The 13,921-nt window shown below is 44.1% G+C and overlaps 1 protein-coding gene across 1 annotated transcript in view; it reads left to right on the top strand.

Annotated features, from left to right (window-relative positions):
• LOC135520121 (mannosyl-oligosaccharide 1,2-alpha-mannosidase IA-like) overlaps positions 1 to 13,921 on the top strand; it is a 216,354-nt gene that overhangs the window by 112,483 nt on the left and 89,950 nt on the right. The window lies entirely within an intron of this gene.

Here is a 13,921-nt window from a genome sequence, read left to right as displayed (position 1 = left end):
CATTTTTGATGAACCAATAAGGTTTTATAAATAAGATGATTAAATAAAGAGCAAAATTATTGATTATTATTATATTATTTTTGTGCCCTGGTCCTATAAGAGCTCTTTGTCACTTCCCACAAGCCGGGTTGTGACAAATTCACACTCATTCTTATGTTTAATAAATGTATCGTATAGTGTGTGTGTGGCAGGCTTACAATGATGGCAAAAAACAACATTTGAGAGTGCGCTGGTGCTAGAGGGGGTACGCAGCTGGAGGTTGAATGTTTGAAGGGGCACAGGACTATAAAACGTTTTGGAACCACTGCGCTAGCTGATTGAGATTGCAGGGAGTATGTTGCGTCACTTCAAGAATTGACAGCGATCCAGTGGAAGCTCGTCTTCAGCTGACAATGCTCGCCATGGTCTCTCTATGTTGCCAGTCTCTACTGTGTCAACTACACTGTTCTGGGCCATGCAAATATATCTTCTAGCTCCACTGTGAGGACATACAGTAGTTGATAGAACGGGGGTGGGGGGTGGATTCATTTCTATTAAACCTCAGCAGCACAGACTACCCCACACCCCATCCTTTGATTAAAACAAACAAATAAAACCCCACTGTACTGAACATGAGAGCATCAACAAGCCCCTCACCATAGGGATTACACAGTCAAGATAATGGAAAACTGGTAGCTAAATGTACGACGAAGCAGGGGGATTAAAAGGGATTGTACTGTACTCTATCGTAGAGAGAAATAGTTAGGGTCAAAGGTCAGGGGTTGACTTACCCGGAGCCTACAACTTTCTACATTATTCCTATGTCTGTTATTCCCTTCCATGACTCATCCCGTCTACTGGCTCCGGACCCAGAGTTTATGTAACCCGGTCAGTCTTGTCCGAGTCGCGCTGTACGGGTCGCGTCGAAGACACAGTGACCCAGATGATGACGTCCTCATGGCTATTTGAGTCGATGACATGGTCCGTGACATGGGCCGTGGGGTGTAGGTAATCGGCTTGGCACTTTAATCACCAGCCGTCACTCCCTCAAGCCTCTAAGCTCACGGTCGCATTAAGGAACAGCTTTTTTGGTTCTTTCTCTTTTTGTTCTATTTATTTCCCATCCTTGGCCAACTCTAGGCCACTGCGTGTCCCCGTAGCCATGCAGAGTGCAATGGAATACTCAGAGTGTTTGTGTTTTCCCCAACATACATCCACAAATCAGTCTGTTCTTGCCTCTACTTAGTCTACTATATAATCCATTTATATCCACAACCATGGCATACTGTATATAGTATCTCTCCTTATTCTCAGTGTAGACCTACTTTCTATGTGGAGTTTTGACCGGAACACTTTGTATGTATGTCTCCTTACTTAGTTTATGCTCTGTTCAATCCCCTGATGTACGATATAGGTTTTTGCCCATTGAAACAATACAATACAATGCAGCTCACAGTTCCTGTTCACAGCTAGCATTCACAGCATTTTCGAGCCTTCCTTACCCATTAACACAGCAGAACTGTTTTTTTGTTTTGTTACTGTGGTGACCACCACCTAGTTTTAACAGATAAGGGCCCTCACTGACTAGCAGGCCTAGCACACATTCTCTCTCCTTGAACCAATTATAATCCTTCTTCTTCACACTCCACCACCAGTGTGCCTGTGCATACAGGTTATTCATTGGTCGACCTGCTCAGGTATCCAAGGGATCCATTGGTAATTGGGCGGTAAAGGTGTGACTCGGGGGCCCCAGACGGAGCATGATTAGAGAGTGGATACTGCATAGTGGTTTTGTCTCTCTGTCCCCCTGTGTGGAGAGGAAAGGGGGAATGAATAAATAAAATGTGTGAAAGGAATGTTTTGTGTCGGTGTATCCTGCCGGAGGGGTCAGAGAAACTTTTCCAACCACTGTTACAGTCTGGGCCACACTTCAGAGAGAGGGGGGAAACGGGATAGCTGTGCCAGGAGCCCGTGGCATCCCTGAAACTACAAAAGAGAGAAGAGAGAACAGAGAGGGAGAGAGCAAGAAATTAATTGAGTTCTCAGAGTGAGTAAAGGAGAGTTTGGAAAGGTGGAGGGACAAGGTTATGTTCTGGTGTTTAAAGGTTGTTGGATGAGTTAAGGATTTGAAGTTCAACAAGTGTTAGAAAGCGATGACAGCTTTTTGACCTTTGCAATTTGCTGTGAAATTACAGGTGACTGCATGAAATGAAAGGTGAGTGCACCTGCTGAGTTTTTAAATGAACCAATTGGTGGATTGTTAATTCATTGCTATGTACACAGTGTGTAAATACTTTTCTCTCTTTACAAAATGTTTGGTTGGTTGGAAAATGCTCTATAACTTAATATTCTACAGATGTAAATGGTTTCCCACTGTAATATCCCATATCACAACATACAGTACCAATTTAAAAAAGCTCTCTATAATCACACTAGATGATTATTTAATGGAATTTCCAAATCCACAGCCAGTCTATACTTTGGGGCAGTTCGTTTATAAAGTAAGATGGTTCAACACACACACACACACACACACACACACACACACACACACACACACACACACACACACACACACACACCTACCTCTCACGTACTCCACTCCCTCTGGGTAACCTCCACGCCTACACTTGTGTGCACTAACGATGCTGAACGACTATGCTTTCATTTCTCCAGAGGACGGGTCCTCTCCATCAGCAGGTTGGCCAGGTTATTCTAACCCATTTTAATTGGCCCAGGCAAACATTACTCAGGTGGCTGTGTGTGTGTGTCTGTCTCCACGCTTGTGTGTCGGTGTGCATCAGTGTGCGGCGTGCCTGCGCGTGTTTGTGTGTGTGTGTGTGTGTGTATAGCACAGCTGACAGGCCAGGCTGCTCTGTTTAATCTCCAGGGGAGATGGGGAGACCGGGGGAGATCTCTACTTCGGCTACACCTGCTTACTGCTGGAGCCGCAGCCTGCGGGCCTTAGAACCAATGCTAACTTCACTCTGCCCTCCGCATCTCCGTCTGGAAACAGGAAGACTTGTCAATTAGTTTACCGAGCTGCAGACTCTGAGTGTCTCCAGTTTGTGTTGTAGGCTCTTTCTGCTATAGCTATTTACTATTGGTATCAATGTCGTTGAATTGTTGGCACCATAGGCCCATCCTGGTCTGAAATAACTGACCAATCATGGCACATTTGTCACCTCCAATCAAATGTTGTGGGTTGACAGTTAATATAGCATCAGATATAATCTTCTACCCCACAGTGTCTGTGTGTCAATCCATCGTGGTGAGAGGGGGAGGGAGTGGATGGATGATGGACAGAGGGGTTCGATAGCACAGTATGCCGTCTGTAATCTTGTTGGAGATATTGTAACATCTGACAGGACGGGGGGGGGAAACGCTGTGCTTGTCTCGCGGTCCCATAGTGGCAAATGAAATGATGTCAGTTTGACTGACTCATCTTGTACGTGCTTGGTACACCATGATTGTAGCCTTTCTAATCATGTTTGGTTATTCTGCGCATCTGAATGTGTGTGTGGTGGTGGTGGTGGGGGGGGTTCTATATGTGTGCCTGCGTGTGTGCATCTGTCTTCTGTGTGTGTGTGTGTTTTCAGGTGTGCAAAATAAAAATATTATTTGGAGGAGGATGTAAGTGAGAAAGCTGGCAGTCAGGAAACAGAGTCCTCTCTCTCTCTCTCTCTCTCTCTCTTTCTCTCTCTTTTTATCTATCAGGGTGGACAACTTGAGGAACTAGGCCTGTTAAGCTCATTGGCTGTGTCTTGTATTTTGGCTGCGGTGTCTGAAAAACACAACACCAAATAGACGAGGCCAATCCGTTACAGGGTTTAGTCTACTTTATGTCATAAGGGTTTGTCTAGTTGTTCGTCCCCACCCCAGGAACATTATGAAGACTAAATGAAGAGAGAGAATCACATGATTGGTTCTCTGTGTTGTGGTCTGAGTTCTGCTTCCTTGGTGGCCACTCTTGTGCTCGGATGATGATGAATAGGTACCCACTGTAACAACAGCCACCCAGACAGACACTATGTTTGTTTAGGTGTGATATAGTGTAATGGACCTTGTCAGAACAGAGGTTTACTCTGTATTATGAGAGGTAATTCACTTTTGTAGATTGTCAACAGGTATTATTGCCTTGAAGCTTTCCGAAGTACATTCCCACTTATGACATTTTTCTATGCTGATAAATGGTTTGAATCAGCATCCTGCTGGACGTTAGAGCAGGTCACCAGCCATTGTGTGTCTTCTCTATGTGGCCCTACACCGAGAGGCAGACTTTACATACACTGTCTCCCACTCTCTCTGCCTCGTCCTCTCCCAGCCCTCTGCTACAACCGGTTGGGACTCGACTGGACATCGGTGCTACATCACTGTCAGACACACACACACACACACACACACAGAGACACACACACAGAGACACACACACACAGAGACACAAACACAGCTCCCCTCGGGCTGAGGATTAGATCATGTGCATCAGTAAACAGCTCCTATCACAGCAGCTTTGTCTCCATGGCAATCATGCAATCATGTTGTTATGTTTGATTCAAACAGAGGCTCTATTGCTGTTGCCTATATACTGCTGATCATCTCACAGTTTACTTACAGTGACCAGAGAATGTATGATGTTTACCATTAGGGAGGTTTGAGAGTTCATTGGATTCAGTGTGTCTAAGTGATCTAGGTTTGTGTGGGTTGAATGCTCTCTGGGGAGGTTCCGTGAGATTGAAGTGGGTAGGAAACTATTTCGAAAGTACCAATATCCATTTCAAGTAAATAGTGTGTTTTGTCAAAAGTAGCCCTTTTTTTTTACATTGTCACCAATCTCTCTGACTTATTCCTAGTAGACTGAAACGAAGTGTGGTGAGCCAGATATTTCCCTTACAGCCTGTGGTTGTTTTGGCCACATTAGGTGGTTTCAGCAGTAGTTGGAATATGTTTCTCCTGAGAGGGCCAAACTCACTGGGCTCCAGACAGCTACTCTGACTTGGAACTCTAGACAAAAAAATATTATTGTATTAGAAATATCCAGGGTGAGCTGGTAAACCACCAAGAACACAAAGGTCTGACGATCCAGAAGAATGTCACGCTTGCGACAGACACCACATGACATGAAAGGAAAGAAAACATTTTTTTGACAGAAATTCTTGAAAGACCAACTAAGGCTATAACATTGCAACAATTACCCCGTGACCTCAATCCTGAGAGGAAAAAGTATATTCGTGGTTTAACTACCGTCAGCTCAAATATGTAAAATTAATTTTGGCCACTCGTCCCTATTTGATTTTAATTGACTCGACTGTCAGGTGTTTGTCTGAGGCTAAACTGTGACCTTGACGTTCCATACCGATAGTTAAATATCGGTTGAATAAAAATTAAATAAAATACTGCTGAAAACTCCACTCTGATCGCTGCTGAAAACTCCACTCTGATCGCTGCTGAAAACTCCACTCTGATCGCTGCTGAAAACTCCACTCTGATCGCTGCTGAAAACTCCACTCTGATCGATAGCCTTGATATTTCTTACATCCCTCCTCCTCACCTTTCTCTTTGCTGTTAAAATCCCCCCCCCCCCCACCTCTCTCTCTCTTTCCTGGAACACATTCATAACACATTTTACCCTCCCTGGCTTTTCTCCAATATGCTCTTATCCTTCTCTTCTCAACTTCACCCACCCCCTTTGCCCTCAGTGTCGTTCCATGCTACACAGACACCTCTTAAGTACAATCAAACAAATTTGATTCCTGAACACTGACATGTCACGGCTAAATCTGAACCCCAGATGCCACTCACTGGGACCTGAACGGTAAGCTATGAGAACACCTGCGTTGACGTCAACGAGGCTAGTGTTACCCTGGTGACAGCCACACTCGGTAATAAAAGAGTGGTGTAATTAATGTGATATTACCAGAGTCTCTCCCTGTTAAAGTCACCTTGATATGTTACCGGGCTATTTCTCTCACGGTTTGTGGTGTACGTTTGAGAGCTCAATTGAACGAGACTGCAGAACATATTAGCAGTGTAGATCATTTTTTGGGGGGGTCTCTGGTTCTTCTTCTGTCGTCAATGGTAACTACTGATGGTCCTCGCTGAATGGTGGCCAGTTATCCATACAGTATTTACAGTACTTATGGGTTCTCCAACAATGCCTTCAACGATGTCCCTGAGAGGGCTAATGAAGTTATAGCCTATTGAATGCAATTTCATCATTGGCAATGCAGAGAGGTGATCAAATCATCCATTTTGTTTCTGTAACTTGACCGAACAGAACAGTCTATTTATTGATTGGCCCTATAGGGTAAGAGGTTGCTCAGAGGGAATGTTGTTCTAGCATGCTGTTGGTCTCAATGGTTAACACGATTTCAGTCTGATAGAATCTGCTGCTATGTGTGTCCGTGTGTGGTTGTGTGTGTGTCTGTAGACGTGAGTGAGTGAGTTGATTGATTGATCATGTGTGTAGAGGCTCTCTAGCATAACCAACCTGACCCTGTTGCCTTGCCAGTGACAGCTTTGATAATTGAACATATGCACTTACTGTGCACTCTGTACACACAAAACACAGTAACACACATACAGTCTCTCCCACTCATTTCCAATCTAGAATACATGCCGATGGACACACACGCACATGCTTGTACACACACACACATACACACATTATGGAGAACACGCATACACACACAAATACACACACTTTCTCACTCTCACTCACTCACTCGCTCACTCACCCACTCACTCACTCACACACACACACACACACACACACACACTAAATAAATTATATGACTACTGTGATGAGCTCCTGTACAGGAGCTCCTGAGTTGCTAGGGGGAAGGAATTGGATCCAAATAATATTTGCTTAAATGAATGTTCAAGTAATTACAGTTGTATAGCAATTGCAATGTTTACTCTTTTGTTTTCATATCAATTTGGAATATGGGAGCACATCAAACCAGTTTATTACAGGATCAGTTTATTACAGCATTTCAAATGGTTATCTTCTAATTAATTGGTATGAATTTAAACACATTATATGTGATTACGTTTCAGTTTGGCGAATAACTGTTATTACAAAATCATTTCTACTGTCTCGTTTGTGTCTCCAGGCACTCACGTGTGGCAAACACAACACCGAGAATCCATAGATGGATGGATGGTGTTGTTTTTCTGCTTGACTGCCACAAGGTTAGATTATAGGTACCTCGCTTAAGCTTTGATGGTTAATGGTCGGTACTACCTGAATGTGATGAACAAAGACACTCCCGTTTGTAAAATGGATTGATAAATACCCCAGTAACCCTACCTGCCCCAAGTGCTCATAACCCCACCTAGGCATCTTGGGGTAGGACCTTTCCAGGTGAAGGGCCTCTGAAATAATTAAGGTCTATGTTTGGGCCACGCCATGGAACCCTGGGAGTAATGTGTGATGGATTGATCTGTTACCCCTCTCATCTGAGTCCATCAATCATCTGTGCTTTGTTGCTGCTGTTTTCAATAGGAATTTTCCACACTCCACTGCTCTCTGACGTTCGCCATCGCCGGGATTGGCAATGAGGGGTATTAGCTATCGCTTTTTTTTCCTCTGTGTGCTCTGAAACATGATTTGTCATCAAATTGCAACAGTACAGTCAAGTGCTCACAAAGCATAGAGAGAGTCCTTCACAAACGGAAATGGAGAATATGCTTTTGAGAGTCTTTGTTTGCTGGCAATGGACTTAGCAACGAGATCTGCTTGAGACAGGAAAAAGCTAACTTTGTTTCACAGAGATTTCACAGTGTCTGCAAGATGTCAGTGACATATATTACCTTCATAGCGTATGTGCAACTACTGAACAAAAATATAAGAGATACAGTATATAAGGAAATCAGTCAATTTAAATAAATTAATTAGGCCCTAATCTATGGATTTCTTATGACTGGGCAGTGTCTCTAGCTGGAGGGTAGCAATACCCAAGTTATGCATGCTCATCTCAACTCTGAATCGGTCTAGCTATAGCTGGACAGTAGCAGTGCCCTCTCAGTGTCAATGTAAGGTGAATCCCTGTCAGGGTAAACCCCGCTGAGGTGGGCTGAGATGTGTGTTAGATGGGAGGAGGACCAGCTGCGTGGTTGGTGGGTAGGGGTGTGTGGTAGATGGGAGGAGGACCAGCTGCGTGGTTGGTGGGCTGAGATGTGTGTTAGATGGGAGGAGGACTAGCTGCGTGGTTGGTGGGCAGGGGTGTGTGGTAGATGGGAGGAGGACCAGCTGCGTGGTTGGTGGGCTGAGATGTGTGTTAGATGGGAGGAGGACCAGCTGTGTGGTTGGTGGGTAGGGGTGTGTGGTAGATGGGAGGTGACTAGCTGCATGATTGGTGGGTAAGGGTGTGTGGTAGATGGGAGGTGACTAGCTGCGTGATTGGTGGGTAAGGGTGTGTGGTAGATGGGAGGTGACTAGCTGCGTGGTTGGGGGGTAAGGGTGTGTGGTAGATGGGAGGTGACTAGCTGCGTGGTTGGTGGGTAGGGGTGTGTGGTAGATGGGAGGTGACTAGCTGTGTGATTGGTGGGTAAGGGTGTGTGGTAGATGGGAGGTGACTAGCTGCGTGGTTGGTGGGTAAGGGTGTGTGGTAGATGGGAGGTGACTAGCTGCGTGATTGGTGGGTAAGGGTGTGTGGTAGATGGGAGGTGACTAGCTGCGTGGTTGGTGGGTAGGGGTGTGTGGTAGATGGGAGGTGACTAGCTGCGTGATTGGTGGGTAAGGGTGTGTGGTAGATGGCAGGTGATTGGCTGCGTGGTTGGTGGGTAAGGGTGTGTGGTAGATGGGAGGTGACTAGCTGCGTGGTTGGTGGATAGGGGTGTGTGGTAGATGGGAGGTGACTAGCTGTGTGATTGGTGGGTAAGGGTGTGTGGTAGATGGGAGGTGACTAGCTGCGTGGTTGGTGGGTAGGGGTGTGTGGTAGATGGGAGGTGACTAGCTGTGTGATTGGTGGGTAAGGGTGTGTGGTAGATGGGAGGTGACTAGCTGCGTGGTTGGTGGGTAGGGGTGTGTGGTAGATGGGAGGTGACTAGCTGTGTGGTTGGTGGGTAGGGGTGTGTGGTAGATGGGAGGTGACTAGCTGCGTGGTTGCTGGGTAGGGATGCATGTATTAGATAGGAGGCAACTGGCCATGGCAGTGGAGAGACAACACACTGAGAGCCCTGTCACTGAGCCCTGCAACCACTCATCAGACTTAAAGGAGCAAAGTGACTGTGTGAAGAATTATGACTGAGAAAAGCACTGCAGTCCTCCAAGGGATAAAATCGAGTAAATAGCCTGGTAACACTATCTATCTACTAACCGTGACCCTAGCTCTGACCCTAAACTTAACCCTAGCCATAACCTTAACCGTAACCTTAGAAAGCAATTGCATAGCAACGTATAGTTTGTTGATAGTATGACCATCTGAAGACCATCTAGAGATGGAACATCTGGACTATCCATATAAAGTGGGACCAACAGCCCTAATACAGTTGAAGTCAGAAGTTTGCATACACCTTAGCCAAATACATGTAAACTCAGTTTTTCACAATTCCTGACATTTAATCCTAGTAAAAAATTCCTGTCTTAGGTCAGTTAGGATCACCACTTTATTTTAAGAATGTGAAATGTCAGAATAATAGTAGAGAGAATCATTTATTTCAGCTTTTCTTTCTTTCATCACATTCTAAGTGAGTCGGAAGTTTACATAAAATCAATTAGTATTTGGTAGCATTGCCTTTAAATTGTTTAACTTGGGTCAAACGTTTCAGGTAGCCTTCAAAAATGCTTCCCACAGGAAGTTGGGTGAATTATGGCCCATTCCTCCTGACAGAGCTGGCGTAACTGAGTCAGGTTTGTAGGCCTCCTTGCTCGCACATGCTTTTTCAGTTCTTCCCACAAATTTTCTATAGGATTGAGGTATAGGGCTTTGTGATGACCACTCCAATACCTTGACTTTGTTGTCCCTGTATTTTGCCACAACTTTGGAAGTATGCTTGGGGTCATTGTCCATTTGGAAGAAACATTTGCAACCAAGCTTTAACTTCCTGACTGATGTCTTGACATGTAGCTTCAATATATCCACAACATTTTCCTGCCTCATGATGACATCTATTTAGTGAAGTGCACCAGTCCCTTCTGCAGCAAAGCACACCCACAACATGAAGCTGCCACCCCCGTGCTTCACGGTTGGGATGGTGTTCTTCGGCTTGGTGTTCTTCGGCCTCCTGTAACGTGATTTGTCTGAACACGAAATTACAAAATAGCAAAGTGAAAGACAGAAACGAAAAATGAAAGAGTTCTGTATGGAGGAAACAAAGACACAGAAAACAATCACCCACAACTCAAGTGGGAAAAACAGGCTGCCTAAGTATGGTTCTCAATCAGAGACAACGATTGACAGCTGCCTCAGATTGAGAACCATACCAGGCCAAACACATAGAAAACCAAAACTAGAACAACACATAGAATGCCCACCCCAACTCACGCCCCGACCAACCTAAAATAGAAACAAAAACAATGAACTAAGGTCAGGACTTGACACCTCCCCCTTTTTCCTCTAAACATAACGATGGTCATTATGGCCAAACAGTTCCATTTGGCCAAACAGGACATTTCTCCAAAAAGTATGATCTTTGTCCTCATGTGCAGTTACAAACCGTAGTCTGGCTTTTTTATGGCAGTTTTGGAGCATTGGCTCCTTCTTTGCTGAGCGCTCCCAATGATGAACCAGACTTGTGGAGGTCTATAATTTTTTTTCTGAGGTCTTGGCTGATTTCTTTTGATTTTTCCATGATGTCAGGCAAAGAGGCACTGAGTTTGAAGGTAGGCCTTGAAATACATCTACAGATACACCTCCAATTGACTCAAATTATGTCAATTAGCCTATCATAATCTTCTATAGCCATGACATCATTTTCTCAAGCTGTTTAAAAGGCACAGTCAACTTAGTGTATGCAAACTTCTGACCCACTGGAATTGTGATACAGAAAATTATAAGTGAAATAATCTGTCTGTAAACAATTGTTGGATACATTACTTGTGTCATGCACGAGGTAGATGTCCTAACTGACTTACCAAAACTATAGTTTGTTAACAAGAAATTTGTGAAGTGGTTGAAAAACTTGTTTTCATGTCTCCAATCTAAGTGTGTGTAAACTTCCGACTTCAACTGTATATGACATAGGGCTGATAGTGTGTAACTTGACTGCACTGTATCAGCCGGCGAGGCCATGGGCATGTGACACCAATCACTCAGCCATGTCACCTACGAACCTTCATCCCTGCACCCTCCGCCCTCTCCACTGACCTTATCAGCTGACCTCAGTTGGCAATATGGTAGAGTGAAAGGTCAACAATATGAGAGGCTTTCTGGGTAATCTGAAAAGCACATACTGTAGGCTAATATTACATGCTATGATTATTTAGATTACAAATAAATCTGAGGCAGATATGCAGTGCCTTGCAAAAGTATTTATCCCCCTTGGTGTTTTTCCTATTTTGTTGCTTTACAACCTGTAATTTAAATAGATTTTTATTTGGATTTCATGTAAATAGTCCAAATTGGTGAAGTGAAATGTAAAAAATAAATAAATGTAAAAACAGAAAAGTGGTGCCTGCATATGTTTTCACCCCATTTGATATGAAGTCCCTAAATAAGATCTGGTGCAACCAATTACCTTCAGAAGTCACATAATTAGTTAAATAAAGTCCACCCGTGTGCATTCTGTCACATGATATGTCACATGATCTCAGTATATATACACCTGTTCTGAAAGGCCCCAGACTCTACAACACCACTAAGCAAGGGGCACCACAAAGCAAGCACCGCCATGAAGACCAAGGAGCTCTCCAAACAGGTCAGGGACAAAGTTGTGGACAAGTACAGATCAGGATTGGGTTATAATTTTTTTTTATCTAAAACTTTGAACATCCCACAGAGCACCATTAAATCCATGATTAAAAAATGGAAAGAATATGGCACCACAACAAACCTGCTAAGAGAGGGCCGCCCACCAGAACTCACGGACCAGGCAAGGAGGGCATTAATCAGAGAGGCAGCAAAGTGACCAAAGATAATCCTGAAGGAGCTGCAAAGTTCGACAGTGGAGATTGGAGTATCTGTCCATAGGACCACTTTAAGCCATACACTCCACAGAGCTGGGCTTTACGGAAGAGTGGCCAGAAAAAAGCTATTGCTTAAGGAAAAAAATAAGAAAACACATTTGGTGTTCGCCAAAAGACATTTGGTAGACTCCTCAAACATATGGAAGAAGGTACTCTGGTTAGATGAGACTAAAATTGAGCTTTTTGGCCATCAAGGAAAACACTATGTCTGGCGCAAACCCAACACCTCTCATCACCCCTAGAACACCATCCCCACAGTGAAGCATGGTGGTGTCAGCATCATGCTATGGGGATGTTTTTCACCGGCAGGGACTGGGAAACTGGTCAGAATTGAAGGAATGAAGGATGGAGCTCAATACAGGGAAATTCTTAAGGGAAACCTGTTTCAGTCCTCCAGAGATTTGAGACTGGGGCGGAGGTTAATCTTCCACCAGGAAATGTTAACAACACTGTCATCTCAGATTTTCAAAATATGCTTTTCAACCATAGCTACACAAGCATTTGTGTAAGAGTATTGATAGCTAGCATAGCATTAACCCTAGGGGGGGAGGGGGGGGGTGAATAGTTATGCATGCTCAAGTTGTCTGTTTTTTTGGTCTTATTTCTTGTTTGTATTTTGCATCTACAAAGTGGTAGGCATGTTGTGTAAATCAAATGATACAAACCTCCCAAAAATACATTTTAATTCCAGGTTGTAGACAAGATTCCAAGGGGGGTGAATACTTTAGAAAGCCATTGTAATCGAGGGCAGAGGAAATCTGAGTTGGGGTATGCAGGGAGGAGGCTAGCGTGATGATAAGAGAGTTTGACGTCTGTCTCCGCCACCCAAACCACACCAGACAAGCCAAACCCTTTGCCGTCTTAGCCGCCCACTGCGTTGCACAGTCTGGCCAAATTCAAATGACTCCGGTTAGAGAAACTATCAGCTAGAATCGCTCCCCTTTTTGACTCCAGTGTTCTGTTGCCTCTGCTTCATGAATATTTTGTCGCCTCAGGATACAATTTTTCATTTGCATATCTGGCGAGCGACACAATAACTGCTTATAGGAATCGCGCCACTTTCATGTGCCAGGTTGCTGTGTTGCTGTGTTGCTGCGTCAGATAGACACAGTCTCTGTTTTGAGCTCTGTTTAGGGGTGAACATGAAGTTGCACATCATATTTTTAGCAGAATCGGTTACTGTACCTATAGTTCTGTTTTCAAGCCCTCCACTGCATGTAATGGCTAGTCCTGCTCTATATGTTAGTTTCTACTGTTGTTATTACTCCATTCTCAGGCTTTCAGTTGGTGTGTCTCTCCTGCAACTATTTTGCTCAATAACACAATAAGGACACACATTCCTCTGTTCACAGCTCTTTCCATTACAGCCACGAACCGCATATTTCTTCATATGAGAAGAAAAAGACCCTCCAATCTTGCTCTTAGGGGCTGTGGAATTGAATAAAAGCCTCTGAACATCGCTTATTAAGGTTGTGAGGGGAATTTAATAACCCCAAATGAAGTGCATCTAAAAGCAGCCATTGGAGCATAGGGATCACAGTTCCTGTACTGAATACAATTAGGAACACAGCAGGCTAGACTGTTACTGTTCATCTTGGAGGTAAATGCTTTTCATCCAGACTACACAAAATAAAGGTAAAAAAAACAATGTCATACCAGAATTCGAGATTCAAAATGCAGACGTGATAGCTGTAGTTGGTGCCACAGTGGTTTGGTATTTCAGGGCATTTCTTAACTTTACTTTGCAGTCTTGGTACTTCTGTCTGCTTTATGTCTCTGAGCCTCAACTCTAGTCATTCTAATTTCTCCCAGAAC

This window comes from Oncorhynchus masou, chromosome 29 (genome assembly GCF_036934945.1).
Source record: "Oncorhynchus masou masou isolate Uvic2021 chromosome 29, UVic_Omas_1.1, whole genome shotgun sequence".
Lineage (NCBI taxonomy): Eukaryota > Metazoa > Chordata > Actinopteri > Salmoniformes > Salmonidae > Oncorhynchus > Oncorhynchus masou.
This window is presented reverse-complemented; position numbering and strand designations above follow the sequence as displayed.